General features: G+C 41.8%; 1 long non-coding RNA gene across 1 annotated transcript in view; it reads right to left on the reverse strand.

Annotated features, from left to right (window-relative positions):
* Positions 1-917: 917 nt before the first annotated feature.
* LOC114055580 overlaps positions 918-18,484 on the reverse strand; it is a 28,802-nt gene continuing 11,235 nt past the window's right edge. The window contains exons 2-3 of the long non-coding RNA XR_003570774.1: positions 9,058-9,234; positions 918-1,432 (exon numbers count right to left, since the gene is read on the reverse strand). This is a non-coding gene — a long non-coding RNA (uncharacterized LOC114055580). The remainder of the gene's footprint in view (positions 1,433-9,057; positions 9,235-18,484) is intronic.

The raw sequence follows: 18,484 nt of genomic DNA on the forward strand, positions 1-18,484 counted from the left end.
TGCAGAACTTGAGCTCAGTTAGATCAAGAACTCCAGGACCCTCGGTCTGGCTCCACGGATGACTGTCTTCAAGCAGCATGTCTTGAAAACACTGGAAACACACCTGTGAGCACAGAAGTTTCTAGATGTGTACCATGAACCAGTCAGATTCTTGTTCACTGAATATACACTATCTGGGGGTCTGGTTCATCTCTCATTGTTGATGTTTTCTTCTAAGAAAAGTCTGATGAGTCATGCTGGGTTGAAAGGGTGCCCACCAAAGCCCACTCTATTACTCCCCTCCTCAGCTGGACAGGGGAAAGAAAATGAAACATAAGGCTCATGGGTTGAGACAAGGACAAGGAGAGATCACTTGGCCATCACCGTCACGGACAGAACAGACTTGATGTGGGGAAATTGGCTTAATTTATTACCAATCAAAGCAGAGTAGCATGATGAGAAATAAAAAATGAATCTCAAAACACCCTCCCCCCTCCCTTCTTTCTTGTCTCAACTTTGTTCCCTATTTCTCTACCTCCTCCCCCTTAGTGATGCAAGGGGACAGAGAACAGGGGCTGGGGTCAGTTCATAGTTTGTCTCTGCTGCTCCTCCCTCCTCAGGGAAAAGACTCCTCACACCCTTCTCCAGTTCAGTTGTGGGGTCCCTCCCACAGGAGATAGTCCTCCACGAACTCCTCCAATGCGAGTCTTTCCCACGGGCTGCAATTCCTTACCAGCTGCTCCAGTGTGGGTTCCTTCCGTGGGGTGCAGTCCTTCAGGAACAGGTTGCTCCGAGTTGGATCCCCCACGGGGTCACAGGCTCTGTAAGCAACCCTGCTCCACCCTGGATTCACAGAATGGTTTGGATTGGAAGAGACCTTAGAGATAATCTATACCAACTCCCTTAACGTGGACAGGGACACCTTCCACTGAACCATCTCCAATCATAATGTGTAAGTGTCTGACCCCTGCCATGCATCTGATATGTCTTGTGTCTGCAAAATGCATTTGATTTTAGGGAAGCTTTGATCCTGCTTTGTGAATTTTCATGAGAGCTCCATTAAGACAAATGCCATCATGGTGGCTGAGAGAGAATTTCACTGTTGGGCTGAGAAGGTGGGTTGATTTGACCATCAGCAGCTGGGTATTGTATCAGGAGAACCCTTCTCAAGGTCCTGCCATTCACTTAAGGATTTATGACCTGCTATGTAGATGGTGGAATTTGTTCTTTTCCTCTTTGCTTGGAAGAAAATAATTTAAAGTCTGAGCATTAATGTCAGTTGACAGGTTTCCATTAACTACCATGGTCTTTGAGTCCACTCATATTTGAAGTGTTTGGTTATCTCTCTGCAAGAAGGTGGTAAATATGCAGGAGTGATTATATTATCCCTCTTGTCACTCCTTCCCTTTGCTGACCTCTAGCAAGGTAAAAGTTTTTGATGCTTGAGTAATCCCTGAGGGACAAAAAAAATCATTAAAAAATATCCATTTCTGCCTTGCTGCAGATGTAAAGGTACTACTTTTCTCTAATTTTATTTTTTGTAGCAATATTTACACTGTAAGATCACTGGAAGCTGAGAAGATGTAGGAATTTGGAAAGCAAAGCATAATGATTTTTCAGTCTCTGAACTGAGATATATAGAAGTATACTCTGCAAATAAATGTACAGACAATATATAGGTAGAAGATGATATTTCAATTGGACTGGGAAAATTTATATCCTTTCTTGGAGCCAAAGAAAATAAAAGGAATGGAAAAAAAAACAAGTCAAATGGCAACTCCCCTCCTCTCCTGAATCTTCCCTCTCCCCAGATTCCTGTTGAAAAGGTTGGATGTGAACAAGGAAAGGTGTGATTAGGCAGAGTAGGCATTGAAGTGGCAACAGTGCCACGACCAGCAACTTCTCCTCCACCTGCTCACTTCTACTGTTTCACTCTCCTGGCAGGTTGCTGAGCCAAGGTACCTTTCTCAAGGGCCTCACAAGGCTCAACAGCCAACACAAGAAGTGTTGCAGCTGCCACAGTTAGGAGGGGGAGCAGGAATGCCTTTTTCAAGCTGTAAGGCAAATTTTAGCATTAAATAGCTGCTGGGCAACAGCTTGGACTTTGAATGCATTTAATCCAAACCACACAATCTGAGCAGACCTCAGAAAGAGAAGGGGGCTTGAAATGGACATCACAAAAATAACAGCAGTGGAAGTAACAGAAGAAACAAAAAAGGACAGGAGAGTGGCCTGATTGGTTTGTGGCATGTTTTGAATAACCATGAGCTCATGAAAACCTCCAGACAAAGTCTGTTTTCTGCAGCAGAGAACTGGTCGCATTTCCTGCTGCCAGTATCTGGGTTGGGGATTCTGTGTGAGAGAGAGTTGTAGGAGCTGCTGGTGTCAGTGGCACCTAAAACTGGGTGAAGCATGCCATACCATGTCAGAACATTCAAGAGAAACAGAAATAATGTATTAGGGGTTTGGTTAGTAGGCAAAAGGAGGTGTTAAAGGATCCATTTTTGCATCCACCCCTTCACATTTACCCAAGAACACACAGAACTTCAAAGTAAACATTTTTCTTTTGCTGTGATTATGGTTTTCTCCTTTACAGTCCTCCTCCCACCTTCCTTCAGGTGTTCAAGGGACAAGACCTTGTTTCTGCTGATGTTGTTGCATAAAGTTGTTCAGCTGAAGTCTGTGAGGCCACACCAGGTGACCACAAATGAGTATCTGATTGTTCTTTTTTCCTCTGATTAACAACACAGACAAATTCTTCTCACTGAAGTCCCTTAGATAGTTCCTTGGAAGATAAGAGACCTGTCTGTGTGTGCAAGCCAGGCGAGCAGAAACTTGGCCAGGACTGCCCTGCCCCAGTGTCTGGTAGGTGACTGTGACAGTGGTAGGCTCCACTGAAGAAAATAAAATCCTAATGCTTTGTAATAGCAGTGCCTTTAAACAGAGCATGGGGCCAACCTTGTGATGAACCAACCTTGCAAGTCCTTTAGAAAATCATGGAGCTCTTTTTTTGCCTTCCTCTCACTCCTGTATAAAATGCTGAAGACAATTCTTGCTCCTCTAGAATAGGGATCTGCCCAGCCTGGAGGCAAGGCTAGAGGCAGATGAGGAAGCTTTGCTGCCACGTGCCTGCAGCTTGGCCAGGGGACACACATCTGTTTGAGAACATCTGGTTCAGCAAGCCTGTGGTCCCCTTCCCCACCTCCAGACTCCACACTGGTTTGTTCCAATTCTGTCACTCTACCTTGGCCATTATTATGTATTATGGCATGATTATCCACAGCACCACATTTTCCCCAATCCTTCCCATCCCCTACTCTATGCTCCATTAGACTGAGTGTGACCTGGTGCTCACAAACATACTTTCTGGAGCTGTATTTTAGTTTGTTCCTCCCGTGTGCCAGCTGCAAAAAGCTATAGAAGCAGACTATTTCTCTTCATCAGGGTGAGTTCACACATTTGTTTGGGAATTGATTCAGTGATATGTAGGAGTTAATTCCCCAAAGCCCCGTAATCAGGTGTATGTACCAGCACACCAGCTCCTCATGAGCAATTTGGAGTGACACAGAATTGCTCTGTGGTACATTCAGCTGGGGATGTTGCAAAGTGAAGGTGTAATTTAACAGCTCCTTCTGAAGTGCCACTGTTTTCCCCCCCTAAAGATATGAATAAAAGTTTTGCTGTCACTCAACAAAATATGAACTGGTGCCTGTCCTGCTGAGACAACTTCTGAACCACAGCAGGTCAGTGGTTTCCTGGCCACATGAAGGTTGCAGCAGAGTCAATCCCCACTGATCCATGTAGGATCTCCAAGGATGTTGTTACTTCTTACTTTCCAAGCAGCAAGGTGAACCAGGCATGTAACAAATATTGTATGGTCACCTGTGCAGCCTCAGAATGAGCATTTAACATGGGGGGGAAAAGGATGTAAAGAGGTAATGTGTGTGTGTGTGTGTGTGTGTGTGTGTGTGTGTGTGTGTGTGTGTGTGTGTGTTTTAGGAGGTGAGGTTAATTTTTAAGCCAAGAAATATCCTGTTTGGAAATAACTGTTTGATTCACATGGTTTTCTAGAGCTGGAAGAAGAATGTGTATTGTTTGGGTCAAGGAAAAGTCTGTAATTTTGGGGAGCCATTCTGAAAATGAAAAAAGTGACATGATTAGTACAGGGATTCTCTAACTGCCTACCCATGAGACTAAAGCTTTTTTATTTTCCTACTTGGCCATGCATAAGTTTTCATGCAGGACGGCTGCTTTTGGGAGCCTGATGATGCCAAGTATAGACTGGCTATCATTTTCTCTCCCATTCCTACATCTGGAGCAGTCCAGTCAAGGAGCGTATTGTGAAAACAATGACATTTTAAAATTAAACTAATTACTGAGAACAAATAATTCATGTTATGACAAAAATAGTTTCAGGTAATTTAGCAAGTGGCATCTGTGTTGTAGCCATCTGCAGCTGGATCTTGCCTGTCTCTTAGTTGGGGAATTTTCTTTCAATTGATACTGTCATTGAAATAGCTGACACTCAACTCCACATGCTGTAACTTTCTGTTTTCTGCTTATTTTAATGCTGGCTGATTCTCCTGGATTCCCTGATCTCCTTATTAATTATACATTGAAAAGATAACAAAATATTATGAAGTACTGCCATGTCTGTGGAATCCAGCATATTGGATTTTTTTTTTTTGCCTGGTGTGCCAAGCAAGATTAATTATTCTGATAATAACAGGATTAATCCATTCATCAAATGCAGTAAAAAGGCACTGTTAACACTCAGACCGAGTTATTCTCGGTCTTGAGAGGTGCAAATAACAGAACTGGCATTTAGAGGGCATTTGTGCCTTTAAAAAGCCCCATTCCCCTGTTACCTTCTCCTGCTCCTCGAGCCAGATTCTTGCTGCAGGGTTGGCTGTTGCCATGGGGGCAGGAGGCAGCCCTGTGGAGGGCTGTGTAGGTATGAAGGTTTGGCAGAACCCTCGAATGTTAGGTAGACAGTATAATTACTCGAGAAAGGAAGTGATTTTGTTTTTCTCTGCTTGCCTTAGTTCCTGCTTTCCTATGGTGAGATTGCCAAGAACGGTTGCACGGCTTTCAAAAGCTAATTTGAGGTCAGACAGCGATTCAAAATCGATTCTTGAGTTTTGTCAAGTGTGAGCTGCAGCCGAAGGGTCTGATTTGGGAAGAGGGTGAGGAGCAGCCACGCTGGCACAGTGCCCTCATGGGCGGTTCCAGCTGCCAGCATCTTCTGTACCAGCCTCCACGTTTCTGCACTTCCTCTGAACTGATAAAACTCAGGGACAGGTTCCTTTCAGCTTAAAGGCCACGTGTTCAAAAATTGCGTCTCTTTTGGTATCGGGAAAGGAAAAGAGAGATCTCTGGAATGTGCCCTCATTAAAAGGAGGCTGCACGACTGGAGACTGTCTCAGCTCATGCATTTGCAACTGAAACACCTCAACTTTCCAGAAGTCTCTAAATGGACTGCTTTCAGTCGGAACAGTACACAGGCATTATAAAACCTGCAATTACTTTTACTGTAGGGCCATAAAATATAGATCTGTTAAAGTCTGGGTGCAGAACACACGGACATCCCACAGTTCCGACCAGCACAGATGAAAGTCTATTATGGATGATGAAAACAAGGTACTAGAAAATCCATTAGAGCTATTTGTTCCCACTTGCAATGATAGCCCCTGTAACCACATTAAATCAAAGCATCTCTGGGACTTCATTACAAATTTCTTTTATCGATACCAGACACTGATATAAATAACAGTGTAACAAAATCAGGTAGAAGAAATTACATTGCATTGTATGATTTAGGGATCTGTGATCAATTATTTAGCATTTGTATCAGAGATGCACTTAATGTTTTCATTGGAGTGGGACTCTCTAGTGTTAGGGACTGTACACGTATTGAGCGGACAGAAATCACTGGCCCAGAGTGCTTTGACCACCTAAATTGGGTTAAGGGCACAAGAGTGTAAAATGAGAGAGCAAAAATTATTAAACTCCTCTCTAGATACCACCGCTCTGGGATTGCAACTGTACTCATATCCAGTAAGAGAATGGAAAGGCATGTTTGCTTTTGAACTCTAGGAAAGAGTAAAAACAGAGGCCAGCAGAAACCTGCAGTCACTGTGTGTAACAGCTCCCTCCTCCTGCTATTCAAGCCCCTCTTTTTCTAATATGCCATCAAAAAAAAGGAACAAGATTGGCTGATGTCTCTTCTGGAAATAACGATGATGGTCAAGAATGATTCGCAAAGAGAAGCAAGAACAGCGTGTTTTTGGGGTAAAAACCAGAACAATTCTTTCCACAATGGCACGTAGGGATAGGGTAAGGGATAACAGCTTTAAACAGAAATGGGGTAGATTTGGATTAGGTGTTAGGGAGAAATTCTTTACTGTGAAGCACTGGAAGAGGCTGCCCACAGAAGCTGTGGCTGCCCCATCCCTGGAAGTGCTCAAGGCCAGGCTGGACAGGGCTTGGAGCAACCTGGTCTAGTGGAATGTGTCCCTGCCCATGGAATGGGGCTTGGAACAAGATGACCTTTAAGGTTCATTCTAACCCAAACCATTCTATGATTCTATGATTAAGATGGTGGTTGTCCTTTAGATAGGAGTCTGAAGGGAATATTAGCCTTGTTCTCCCTGATCCATCAGAAGGTTTGTATTCGAGTTTGCAGGTTCTATAAGTTCAAAGCATAAAAAGGAGATATGACTCAAACATGCCAATAAAGTCAGAGAAAGTAAAGTGAACTCAAAACAATGATTTCCCACACACACACACACAGAGCTCTGTTTGCAGTATGTAATTCTCATGAGCTGGTTGGCAGTCCTGCAATAACCAGGCACAACAGCATGGGTTGGGAATGTATCATCAGTCTTAGTTTGCAACTTCTTTGCTTTTGTTGTCTTATATAACCTCATCATACTTAAACAGTGGTATGCATCTTTGTGGAAAAAAAAAAAAAACACAAAAAACTTGAAATAAACTATAGCAAATCCATCAGTTTTAGCATAAATTTGCCTTTTAGAAATCTAATATTCATATAACCCCAAATTATAAGAACCATGACTTGTTGACATAGTTGGGCAGATATGTTACAAGTCACTGGCTTCAAAATAATTTTAAACAATAAATCTGAAACTCAGACTTGTACAGAGCTACATTTGCAGGGACTGCCTGTGTGGGTGCAGTTCAGTTAATGAGGGCAGAGGCTCTAACTACCTTAAGGATGTGAAAATCCAGTTTTTACTCAAGGTGGCTTTGCAATCTCAGCATGTTTACTCAATGTTATCACCTCCATGCATTTGTCCCTCTGTCAGGGAAACATGTTCCTGTCCTGAAGGATGATACTGCGGTAATGAAGACAGGTTTCCAGGAGTTTTCTTTCAATGTGCATGTGGGGGAGAATGGATTGATGCTCTGGTCTCCTGTAGGCCTGGAGTGGCAGAGAATTCTTTGTCTGCCCGTAAGAATAAAGCCACGGAGGCCTTCTCCAAGGTCTGGGCAGCTGGAGTTGATGCTATTCCAGGCAGCAGCAAAATCTCAGTACAAGCATGAATGCTTGTTCTCAACCCAGGTCCTGTCAGTCATGTGGGCTGGTTGGCCCCAAGACAACCTGTGGCAACTGATCCTCTGCCTCTCTTTGGGTCTGAAAGCCTGGATTTGTTGTATCATCTTCATTCTTTAAAAGGAGGAGTGGAGATGAGTATCCTAATGAAACAGAGCCTTTGGGAAAGTTCCTATTACTAATTTGATCTTTAACCTACCATGGAAAAGGACTAAATAGAGTGTGTCTACATTACTATATACAGAAAGCAGGGGACCCTACAAGTTACAGCATTATGTGAGTACTGCCCCCTTTTCTCTTCCACTTCACTGTAGAAACGTACCAGAAAGGTGGATTTATCAATTTTGTACCAAAAACCTACATATTAAATAAACGCACAGCCTGTTTGCTCCCTCCAGCCCACCATCATGATCTCTCCAAACAGCTGGACTGAATGCCTTATAGCAAAGCCAAGAGGCAGAAAAGATTCCTATCCTCACAGTAATGGCATGATACAAACAATATCCTTGTCTCAAGTATCTCTGACAAAAAAACTTTTGAGGTTTAGTTGAAACATCAAACATCCTTGAACATGGCTTCTGAACACATCAAAGTTACACTTTTTATGTGCATATGTGTATTATCTGTGTACATATGTATCTATATATAAATATTAAAAGAATTTAATATTCATTCAGCTTCCATTCCTGGCGAGCGGATTACTTCCATCAGGTTTAATAGGAGAGTAAAATCAAGCCCCAGCTCAGGAAAGGGCTTCATTCTGGGCTTTGAGGAGGTGACATGTCCCAGAGACTGCAATTAGGCATGTCAGCAAAAGCTTTGCTGACTAAGGACTTCCAGAGCTCAGCTGGTGTGGAGGGCAGCATCCAAGCTGGACGCTATAGGATGTTGACCTCTCCTGAGAACCCTGTGCAGCAGCCAACCATCTGCAAAACATGCAGAGTAATCATAACAATTCCCTTGGCAGCCTCTTTCAGAGAGGAAAGGGAAAAGAAATGGTAGAAAATAAAAAGGAAATTCATTTCAGTTAACGTTGAAATACTCCTGTGATTATTGCCTTCACATTTTTTAGTTTGGGGCTATATATTAGAACATTTCTACTCTCAACACCAAATGTTGTAACAAGGTCCTCAGGGCTAAGACAAAAAAGAAAACCTGTTATACTAGTTTTGTATTCTCCCCAAATGACAAAGGTAGATCTTGATTCTTGAGAGGAAATGTTGTTTTAGGGGTAGTTAGCATTATTTATTAGATGCCACAAATAGTTTTCATATCTAATTGTAGAGATGGCCAACTTCCTGGCCCCATGAGCAATATCCCAAAATCTTCATATGCTTGACAGTCTGTTATCCCAGAATTCATAAGAAGAGGAAGGGCAAGAAGGTTATGGGTTATTGGTTGGAGGGGTTTTTTGTTTGATTTGGGAGGTTTTTTGTTTGTTTTTGGTTTTTTTTTTCTGAAGCACTAATATACACAATTCACAATACACAATCTTGCTGTACCTGATGCTCTGAGCTCATTCCTTCCTCTGGAAGCACTGGTGGTGGCAAGTGTTGCTTTGCTGAATAGCTGCCTCTGGTTAATAACTGCAGCATTATCAGACCAAAATTGTTTCCCAGGAAAGGCCTGTTTACACAGGAGAGGTCAAAAGGTGCTGGTGTCCCCATATGGAGATGAGCCTGTGAGAGTCCATGAAGTTGACTTTAAAATAAAGGCATGTTTTAGCAGGTTCAGTTCTGAAGTACATTGCGTATACAAATGGAGGAACAGAAAGTAAAATGAAAATATTTTTCATGTGCCACTTGTAATAATAACCCTTTAAATACTTTGTGAGCCCTCTAGTGGTGCTCTCCATGCCCTGGAAACCTCCAGGAGCCAGCTGGAGCCAGGTAGCCCTTTAGCCCACTGTGTTAGTACCAACACTGCTCTGCAGGGTTCAGCGTGCACATCTCCTTCTTTCAGGCTGCCTTTTAAACCACTGAGGTGAGAGCTTTACTTCTGCTTCCCGTGATAAAACATTCTTTTAAACATAACGGGGAACACACTGAAGCATCTCTCTCTCTTTAGTTTCCCTGTGCAAGTTTGGTTTGTCTGCAAGAGGTGCCTGGTCCTTAGCAGGTGTCCTGGAGCTCCTTGGATCCCACCCTGCAGCTGGCACCACAACCCCACGGCGTTATTCCAGCCTGTAGGTGCACACACCGTGCTTGTGCAGAGATAACATTATAATGAGCCCCTGGGGTGGTGTCTCTGTGAGGTAGAAGCTGTGCCTGCCTTGTGTGTGGTGCTGCTGCTGGCTGGTACACGAGCCCAGCCCCTGTGAGGGCTCTGCTCTCACAGAGGTGCGTGGCTCCCGCATCCCAGGCAGCTGTGGTGGACAATTAAGACAACAGCACGCCTCCCCTGGCTGCCACAGGTCTGTTTTCCAGCATGCCATGCTCTGTAGGGTTAAGCAGCGTAAGTAAGGATGCAGTGCTGCAAGCAAGACTTCACCAGAGGGGAATAATTTGGCTGGAAAAATCCTAAACTCATTTCTAAAAGAGCTCAGCTACGGGATTTCTGTGCAATGAAAAGCATCACTCTGCTTTTATTCTAAACACAGTTTGGAGTGCTCCTTTATTTTTTAGAATTGACTCATAAAGACTACAGGAGGGCACCAATTAGTGAAATAAACCTCTAATCCTCAGTGCAGTGCCTGCTATAGGACTGCTGTTTAACAGCCTTCTTGCTAATCAATTCTCTTCAGTCGGCTAAATGCCATAGATGCTATGTAAATAAATGCAAGTTTAAGAGTGTTCTTCTGTGAGCGGTAAAAGCTCTGTTCCTTCTACTCCACCATAAAATCAGCAGGCATGTTAACAGATATCTACTCCACCTTGTACAAATGACTTTCCTTGTTCGTTTGATTGCTGCAGCTTGGGGAAAAAAACAGAAGCAGGGAGTAGCAATAAAGTGCCTGTTTCTTCTTGGGCAACATTTTAAACATCTGATACCTCTATGGCAACCAAGGCATAGAACAAAGATGTATATTTTAGAGGCAAAATAAGGTCCACAGTTTGGGCTGCTATTTTACTTCTGTTATAAATTTTAAGCCAGACTGTCATACTTCAGCTTTCTGGGTAAAATGGCTGCTCCTCATCACCTTCTTCATGTATAACCTTCATCCCAAGGAGATGTTTTCTCCTTGCAAGTTCAGATATTAGTGAAACACATAATAGATGTAGTTTGAAATGAGGCAGTGTGCAAAATCCTATCAAAAGCAAATGAAACCAACTCTATCAAGGGTGATGGTAAAAGCCATGTTGTCTTTAATGGGATGAGAATTTCACCCCTAGTGTTGGTGTGTCAGTGAGCAACACCTTTTAGCTAACAATTTTTTTTTTTTTTCCAAAGCGGGATCAAAGAAATCTGGGCAATTTTGTGTATTTGTCATTTCTCTTCTGTGCTGTCCTGAGGCAAGAGCAGTGATGCTCAGAAAGGGATAATCAAACAGTTAATATTTCCAATACTTCATCCCAGTATCCTTCAACACAGAGATCAGTGTGAGAAAATGAAGACAGGAGAGGACTAAATTGCTTGCCCTGAATTATCCATCAGAACTTTAAATAAAGCAAAGGTCTTTGGTATTGAGCAGACATTTAAAACAAAGTAAATAAGATGATGCTGTGTCCCGCAAGTTTCACTGAACTGCTTACCTAACATTCTTGTCAGTCTTTATACTTATGTTGAATAACAAATCTTGAATAAACAAAACATTTTATATGAGTGCCTTTTCAAGAATTTTGAAAAGCTCCATGGTTCCAATATCTTGCCTGTGTAGGAAAATGTATCCTTTCCTCTTTCTTTCCCTTCAGTGTAGATTTTTAAAATAATTTCTTATGTTGTGATACATACCACTTGCAACTTCAAACACTCACTCTTTTTACAAATAAATGATCTTAATTATACAAATTCCTTCTGCACAGAGGGAATTCATTGATATAGCAATGTCTTATACATTAATAGTAACTAATGTCCACATATCTTATTTATCAATATTTTAGCATATAGGACAGGTGATGAGCTTTTCACTGATTAAAATGATGAGTCAAAAATTACTCAATTGACTGACCACATGCACAATACGCATGATTGCCGAAACCTAAGAATTTCATAAAGCAGAAACAAAGCTGCCACATTTCTTGCTCTCCAAATGTTACCAGTCATGGAGCTCATTTCCTATTTCCTCTGATGCACACAGACACACAACATTTTCAGCATCTTTATTAAAAATATAACAATTTCTTTGGAGAATAGTTGAGAAGGTTTGTTTCTTTATTTCAATTTTATTTTTAGTATGACAGGCTTGGAAATTTTATTTTTGCTTTTCTTAAATTATCAAGACCCTATCCATTTAGGAAAACCTTCGGGGGGATTTCTCTCTACCTAGCATTAGACTGAAAATACCCATGTTTAGTATAAAATAGATTTAAAACACGTAGCATAATTTCCTGCCAAAGATCCGTGTCTACTGTTACTGGGCCTAGTGGTTTGTCACAATAAAAGGCTCTTGAACACTTCCAGTGATGGTGACTCCCTGTAAAACTTATTCCAATGCCTATAACCACTCTTCTAGTGAATTTTTTTTTTTTAAATCTAATCTGAATCTCCCCTGGTGTAACTAAGGGCCACACTCTCTTACTCTTTCCCCTGAGGCACAGCAGAAGAGACCCCACCTCACTACGACCTCCTTTCAGGTAGTTGTAGATGTCTCTGGGCTCCTTTCATGGTCACAGCTGAGATAGGGGCATCCTTATCACTTGCCCAGAGAAGTGTATTTCCCTCCACTAATCAGTAAATCAGCCCTGGTGGATGAACCTCCAGGAGCTAAAATTTGCCTCTACAAATTTTGCCCCCAGTTAAACCCCCTTCCATCCAAACCACTGGTGTCACAGAACTGGAGGGGGTGCCTTCATACTAAAAGTAGCTCTGCCAAGTCAGTGCCCACCTTCCACTGAAAAGAAAGGTCCTGCTCCTTCTCCCCTGCCCCTTCATCCCAGCTGCAGGTGCCCTCCTTCTCCTCATGCTGGCTTTGGAAGTTGCGTGGCCTTAGGGTGAGCCGTCTCACTTGACAGGTTGACCTATTTGGCGCTAAACTGTTCTTATATTTGCATATTTATTTATATGCAGTGTTGGATTTCCACTGGGTCAATTCTCTGAACTGATTTGCCCCAGGGCTCTCTGAACACCAGAGCCATCCCAAGGGGAATGGGGCAGGAGCATGTGGCAGGACTCAGTGAGATGCGAGACCATAGCCCCAAGATGAATCTCAGGGGTAGCTTAATGTTCTTCCTGGTCCCATCACCCACAGCTGTTCTGTCCAGCTCCAGGAGCTGCAGGAGCTGCCTTTGCAGAGAGCCTGATGCTTCTTTGCAGTCCTCATTTCCAGCTGCGCTGACAGAAATGCACTTCACTGCCTGCTGTGTAGGCAGGCAAGGGCCCACCCACCCTGGTGGGAGGGGGCAGGCAGGACAGGAACATGGGACCACAGCACATAGGTAGGACGCAGATGGCTAGAGATACTCTGGAAGAGGAAATCATGAGCTCTAGCTGTGAGATTGCATCCTTGGGAGCCCCTCCAAAAGTGTTCACCGTGTCCCTCTTCCCACATTGCTCGGCACATCTTTCTCCTCTTGAGGAACAAATGTCTCCTTATGGCAAGGGCTGTGGATTGATTTTAAAACACATGAAGCCAGCTGAAAACAAAATGTATGTGACAGCTATCACGAAACTGCAGCTCTATCAGTAAAGGCTGCCTGGATGTCTAAACAGTCCTGTGAAAAAAGTCTGACTCGCTGTGGTGGCAGTCGTCAAACCCCGACACGACAGGAGGTATCCTTTCTGTCCCCACACACATCCCAGAAGCCAGAACTGTCTCTCTGCATCTGGCTTATAAAAACTTACTTCTCGTGCTACACATATCAATTCAGTCTTGTTTCCTTCTCTGTGATGAACAAATGTGAGCATTTGAGCTCAGCAAGCCACAGCTGTGAGATACCTCTGACAGGGAATCTGCAAACCCAAATCCCCCAGTCTGATGAATATTCTCAAAACTAAGCACATTCAGGCTTCTGTACACTGGATATCACATGGGCTTTCACAAGATGTGAGGGACTAGCAAAACAGAACAGTGAGCTTAATTATGAAACAAAAAGAAACTATGAGAGCAACTATGCAGTAGCTAAGTCTACCCAAAAAAAACCAGAATGAACTCTGCTTTCTTGAGATTTGAAGGACTAGCTGTTACAGGCCTGGTTTATCACTGTCTTATACCAATTTTATGTTGGTATAAAAACAGGTTGATAGAGCTATGCTGAATAGCCCTAAGTCTGCATCTCTTCTGTCATATACTCTCACAGGTATAAAACAAGCTAATAATTGAGAAAATCAAAGAAAAACCTACTAAAAATGAAATGGTAGAAATGTCAGGTGTGGGGGAAGAGAATCATTATACTCCTTGATCAATGCACTTTTACTGTAATGATCCAGCCTGAGGGCAACAAAAATTTATTGAAAATCTTAATTTTCAGCAAGATAAAGACCTTTTGCAAAGCAGCATTAATATGTCTTTGATAAGTAATTAAACCAGGCTGAAAGTTTCTTAAACATTCTAAACATGCATCTTACGTATTTGGCCATCTCCATCTTACCATGTTATTTAATGCTCGCAGCTCTTTGAACCCTGTTCTGTTATTACTGAGCTTGTTGTGCAGTACTTTCTTGGTTTAGGAGACACTTTGATTCACAGTGACTTGCTCACAGCATAATAGCAAGCATATGACCCTCTCTATAACAGCAGCACACTGCAAAATCTATCTCCTCCACAAAGCACGGGTTCATGCCATGAAAATTCATATTTCTTCTTTAAAATTACACGAGTCTTTCTCAAGTGTAAAAGGCATTAGGAAGTGCACTTGAAAACACTCTGAAGTTCAGGAAATGCCAAGGAACCTCATTTCTAAGCGTGTTTATTTGCACAGAAATGTCAATATGCAGAATGACTGCTGGGCTAGAACAATGCAGGAAAAGAGCGTCCAGAAAGGGGGCCAGCATGGTTGGATTGAGCATGTTGTGAGGAAAGTACACCTTGCACGGGAGCAGGACTTTCAAGTAATGACTTTATTTAATTCCATCTGTGATTGGTTAGTAACTACTTAAAATATTCCTCATGAGGTTGCTTCAAAGAAATATTTGGCTTGCATTAGGTCAGTAATAATCAGTGGCAATCCTACAGTAAATGTACACAAAGTTTATGAGCGACTACACAGTGGGACATAAAGGTATCTATTTGTAATTTGCAAGTTTTACGAGTTTTCTCCGGGAAAAAAAAAAAAAAAAAAAAGGCAACAACAAAACAAACCCAACTTTCGTGAAGCCCATTTACCCAAGTAGATATCTGTATACATTCATTTACTGTAAGCAAAAGCAGACTTATGTCATCTGTAATGTTTACCTTGATTAACTATAGATTGTTTGCCCTTTGATTGCTGCTAATGTTCTGTGGAACCATTTGTTTTCCTGCAGAGTTAATGTATTAAAGGACAAGGTATTGTCTTTTTTTTTTTTTTTTTCAGAATGAATTAATTTTAAAAAGCATCTTTGTTTAAAAGGGAAAAAAAAAATCCCAAATAAACAGATTTCCCAGTTTCTCACCTGTTCACTGTAGGAGTGTGCATGAACACAGACACCTGGGATATGGAGCTTAATAAGGAATGAGGGAGAATATTTTTGTGAGGAGCATACTGCTAAATTATTGGCAACAAATCACTTGTCCCTCAGGACACACAGCACTTGTGTTTGTATTGGTAAAACCTGGAGGGAACCTGTTCTAAGTTTACCCGCTATTTATCCTGAAAGGTTTTAATAAAGACTTAATTGTAAAAGGGTTCCCAAATGATGACCTGTGGATGGTGAATGTATCCCAGTCCAGGGAAAATAACAATTCTGCTGCATATTTCAGAATCTTTGGGATTAAGAAGGTGGCCAGAGGAATTTTTGAAAAGCAGTGTAAATAAATACGTCAAGATGTGATCATTTGGAAGTTGTTTCTCATAATTGCTCTTTCCTCTCCTTTTTGCCTTATTTATTGCTCCCCATTGCACAGCCCAGAGTGTTTTCTTTTGCAAAAGCTGGGCAGTCTGTGAGCTGGTGCAGAGACCTGGGTTGGGATGGGCTGGTCTCACCTCGATGCTCTCAAAGGGTTTCCTCCTTCCTGGAGAACCCTCCAAACATTCCTCCTCTGGAGAAATCAAAAAACGAAGGCTCGGGATTTCATTGTCGATGTTTAGAGAGATGCTGTACCTGTTGCAGGTGGAGGTTTCATCACCCTACAGTACTGCTCAGGTGATGATCTTCCTTCCTTTGCTTTCTGTGCAGGAGCTTTTTGACAACAGGCTCTTTTCCACCTGAAAAAATGGAAGCAGCTGTGCCGCTGATCTTTCCCACTGAAGGTTTTCGATGGCAGCTGTGCTGCAGCAACACTGCAGAGCTTTGAGGAGTCCACTGCCCTCACACCACAGAGACAGAGAAAGGCACGTGGGCTTGAAGAGCCTTTTGAGAGACTCTTGAACCTGAACTTGGTTGTCTCTGTGCCCGTTGTGGATGAAAGCAAAAGAGCCCATCGGTCCTGACAAAACTCACATTGCAGTAAAGGGAATTTAAATCCTAGGCATGTTTTTGCTTCAGGGCTATGCAGACATCTCCATTTGGTCACTGCTCTGTCTTTTTATTCCAACACTGTTGTAAGAATGTAAATCAGGATCAAGAAGGAATAAAATGGCTTCTGTTCCTAAGTAGATTCTTAAGTTATGGCCATCAAATGTAAGTTTTAATTATCATTCAGGTAACTGAGTAATAACATTTTTTTTTCTTTTGTTTCAGGCTGTAATTGTCTCATTTTACACCTTTATGGTCACTGCTTGTTTTCATGGGCAGATTTTGTGCAGTCCCTCACACCGAGTTAAAAAATCATCTGAAATTACTAGCACCATAATTAGGACTGGAACTAGGAACAGCTCTCCCTAATAATTACAGATATGATGAGTAACTGTAATTTATGTTGGCTCTTTATCATCATGAGTTTTACAAAAAGCAAACAAACAAAAACAGGTCAACATCCCCATACTTCTTTTTTGCCAAACCTGTCCCCTCCCCTACTGGTTTCTGTGACCTGTGGCCGCACAATAGTAAAGCTGTGAGCTGAGCAAAAGTACTTGAAACGATTAAAAAATTGTGTTTATAAAAATAAGTGTTTATATTTGGGGGAGTTGCAAGCTTGATTTTTTAGAAGTAATTGTTAAAAAACCCAGATGTTTCACATTTAAATCACTTTCCATGAGCCATGAGGTCTGGTGATGCACTCAGGCAGGTCCTAAGGTTTAGAGGCTTGGGACCATCTGTTGGAACATCCATATGTTGTCACTCTGTCCTTTCAGTGATGATTCAGACATTAAAAAATTCTCACTTTTATGATTTGCCTTTCAATGTGTTTTACATTAATATTAAGGAACAAAAAAAATCCAGAAAGTTAATACATATATATGAGCGTATCATTAATACCAGTGTTGAATGACTAAGTAAGATAAGAGTTCTTTTTCTCCTCCCTTGCATTTTCATGGAATAAGAAACTGGTAATATGCCTGGAAACCCTCCTTTAAAACGCTGCCTCACAATCACTGACTGGAAAGATCAGAACTTTTCCTGAAATAATGTGGTTTGCACAAGGTCACAGGAGAGATCAAATGGGAGAATTGCACCACGTCCCAGTTGAGATATGTGAGTCTTTTGACCACTAAATTTTCTCTTTTGTAATTTTGAATATTTCCTCCAAAAGAGCATAATCATGATACCTCTACATATTTTACTGTGCATACATCTGTATTTATACACGTACCCATATACACAGCAAGTCCAAAGATTTTGGTTGTTTCAGATGCAACTGCAAAAGCGAAGTTACTTCAGAAAATTAACCGGTAATGTTTTGATTTTTCTTGTAAGCATAAGGAAGTGTGAATAAAGATTAGATTTATAAAAAACCAAAAATTACTCTGGAAAAATGTGCTGCACCAGTAAGCACTGGCTACTGTTTTTTATCACAGCGTGGTTGGATAGTCACCTACAGGCAGTGTGAGAGGTGTCCTTGAACACCACCGAGTTCTGCATGCCAGTGGCACATAATTGTTAACTGAAATATATAGGAAGGTAAATTAAATAAAATAAAGGGAATATCAGAGTGTGAGTTGTAATAGACCATACATGTTGTCTGGCTTACAGTGTATCCGAAGTTCATCTGGAAGTTGAAAGGGGCCGCAGGAAGACATCTAATACACCTGAGAGATAGCAATGTAAATCAGGTTTTGTGGTAATTAAGGCATGTGTGGTGAAAACAGAGGCAGATGCGTGTTTAGATTAGCGAGTTATGTGAGATATGGTAGGTGCTGAAACTTCAAGAATTGATTGCCAAATTTGTTGTTATTCCCACTCTGGGCAGATATTTTGGAGTATGAGAAGAGTCATCCAGCAGCCCTTCTCTCAACACGTACCAGTGTAATGATTAGTGAAACATCTGAAAACATGCTGTGCAGCCCTCTGTAGGACTGACTGCTGACATGGCCCAATAATTTTGTCTTATATTTTCTCTTTTACCTCCTGGTCTCCTAAAATGATATTATTCCACCTCTTTTTGTCCTAAGCCCTGATTTTGAAGACTGAAATTAAATATATGATGCAGACTTCAGTTCTCTGGGTCATTAGGAATATTCAGTTAATCACACATCAAAGAGGCATTTTGAGTGGTCATTGTAACCCTGCAACACTCTGGCATATACCAAAGAAAGCTGTGTATCGGCAAGGCTCAGTGTTATTCACAATGTTACCTTCCCAGCTTTGTTTATG

The sequence above is a fragment of the Empidonax traillii genome, unplaced genomic scaffold, assembly GCF_003031625.1.
Source record: "Empidonax traillii isolate 1590-97213 ecotype Southwest subspecies unplaced genomic scaffold, ASM303162v1 scaffold1:size7828297, whole genome shotgun sequence".
In the NCBI taxonomy this organism is placed as follows: Eukaryota; Metazoa; Chordata; class Aves; order Passeriformes; family Tyrannidae; genus Empidonax; species Empidonax traillii.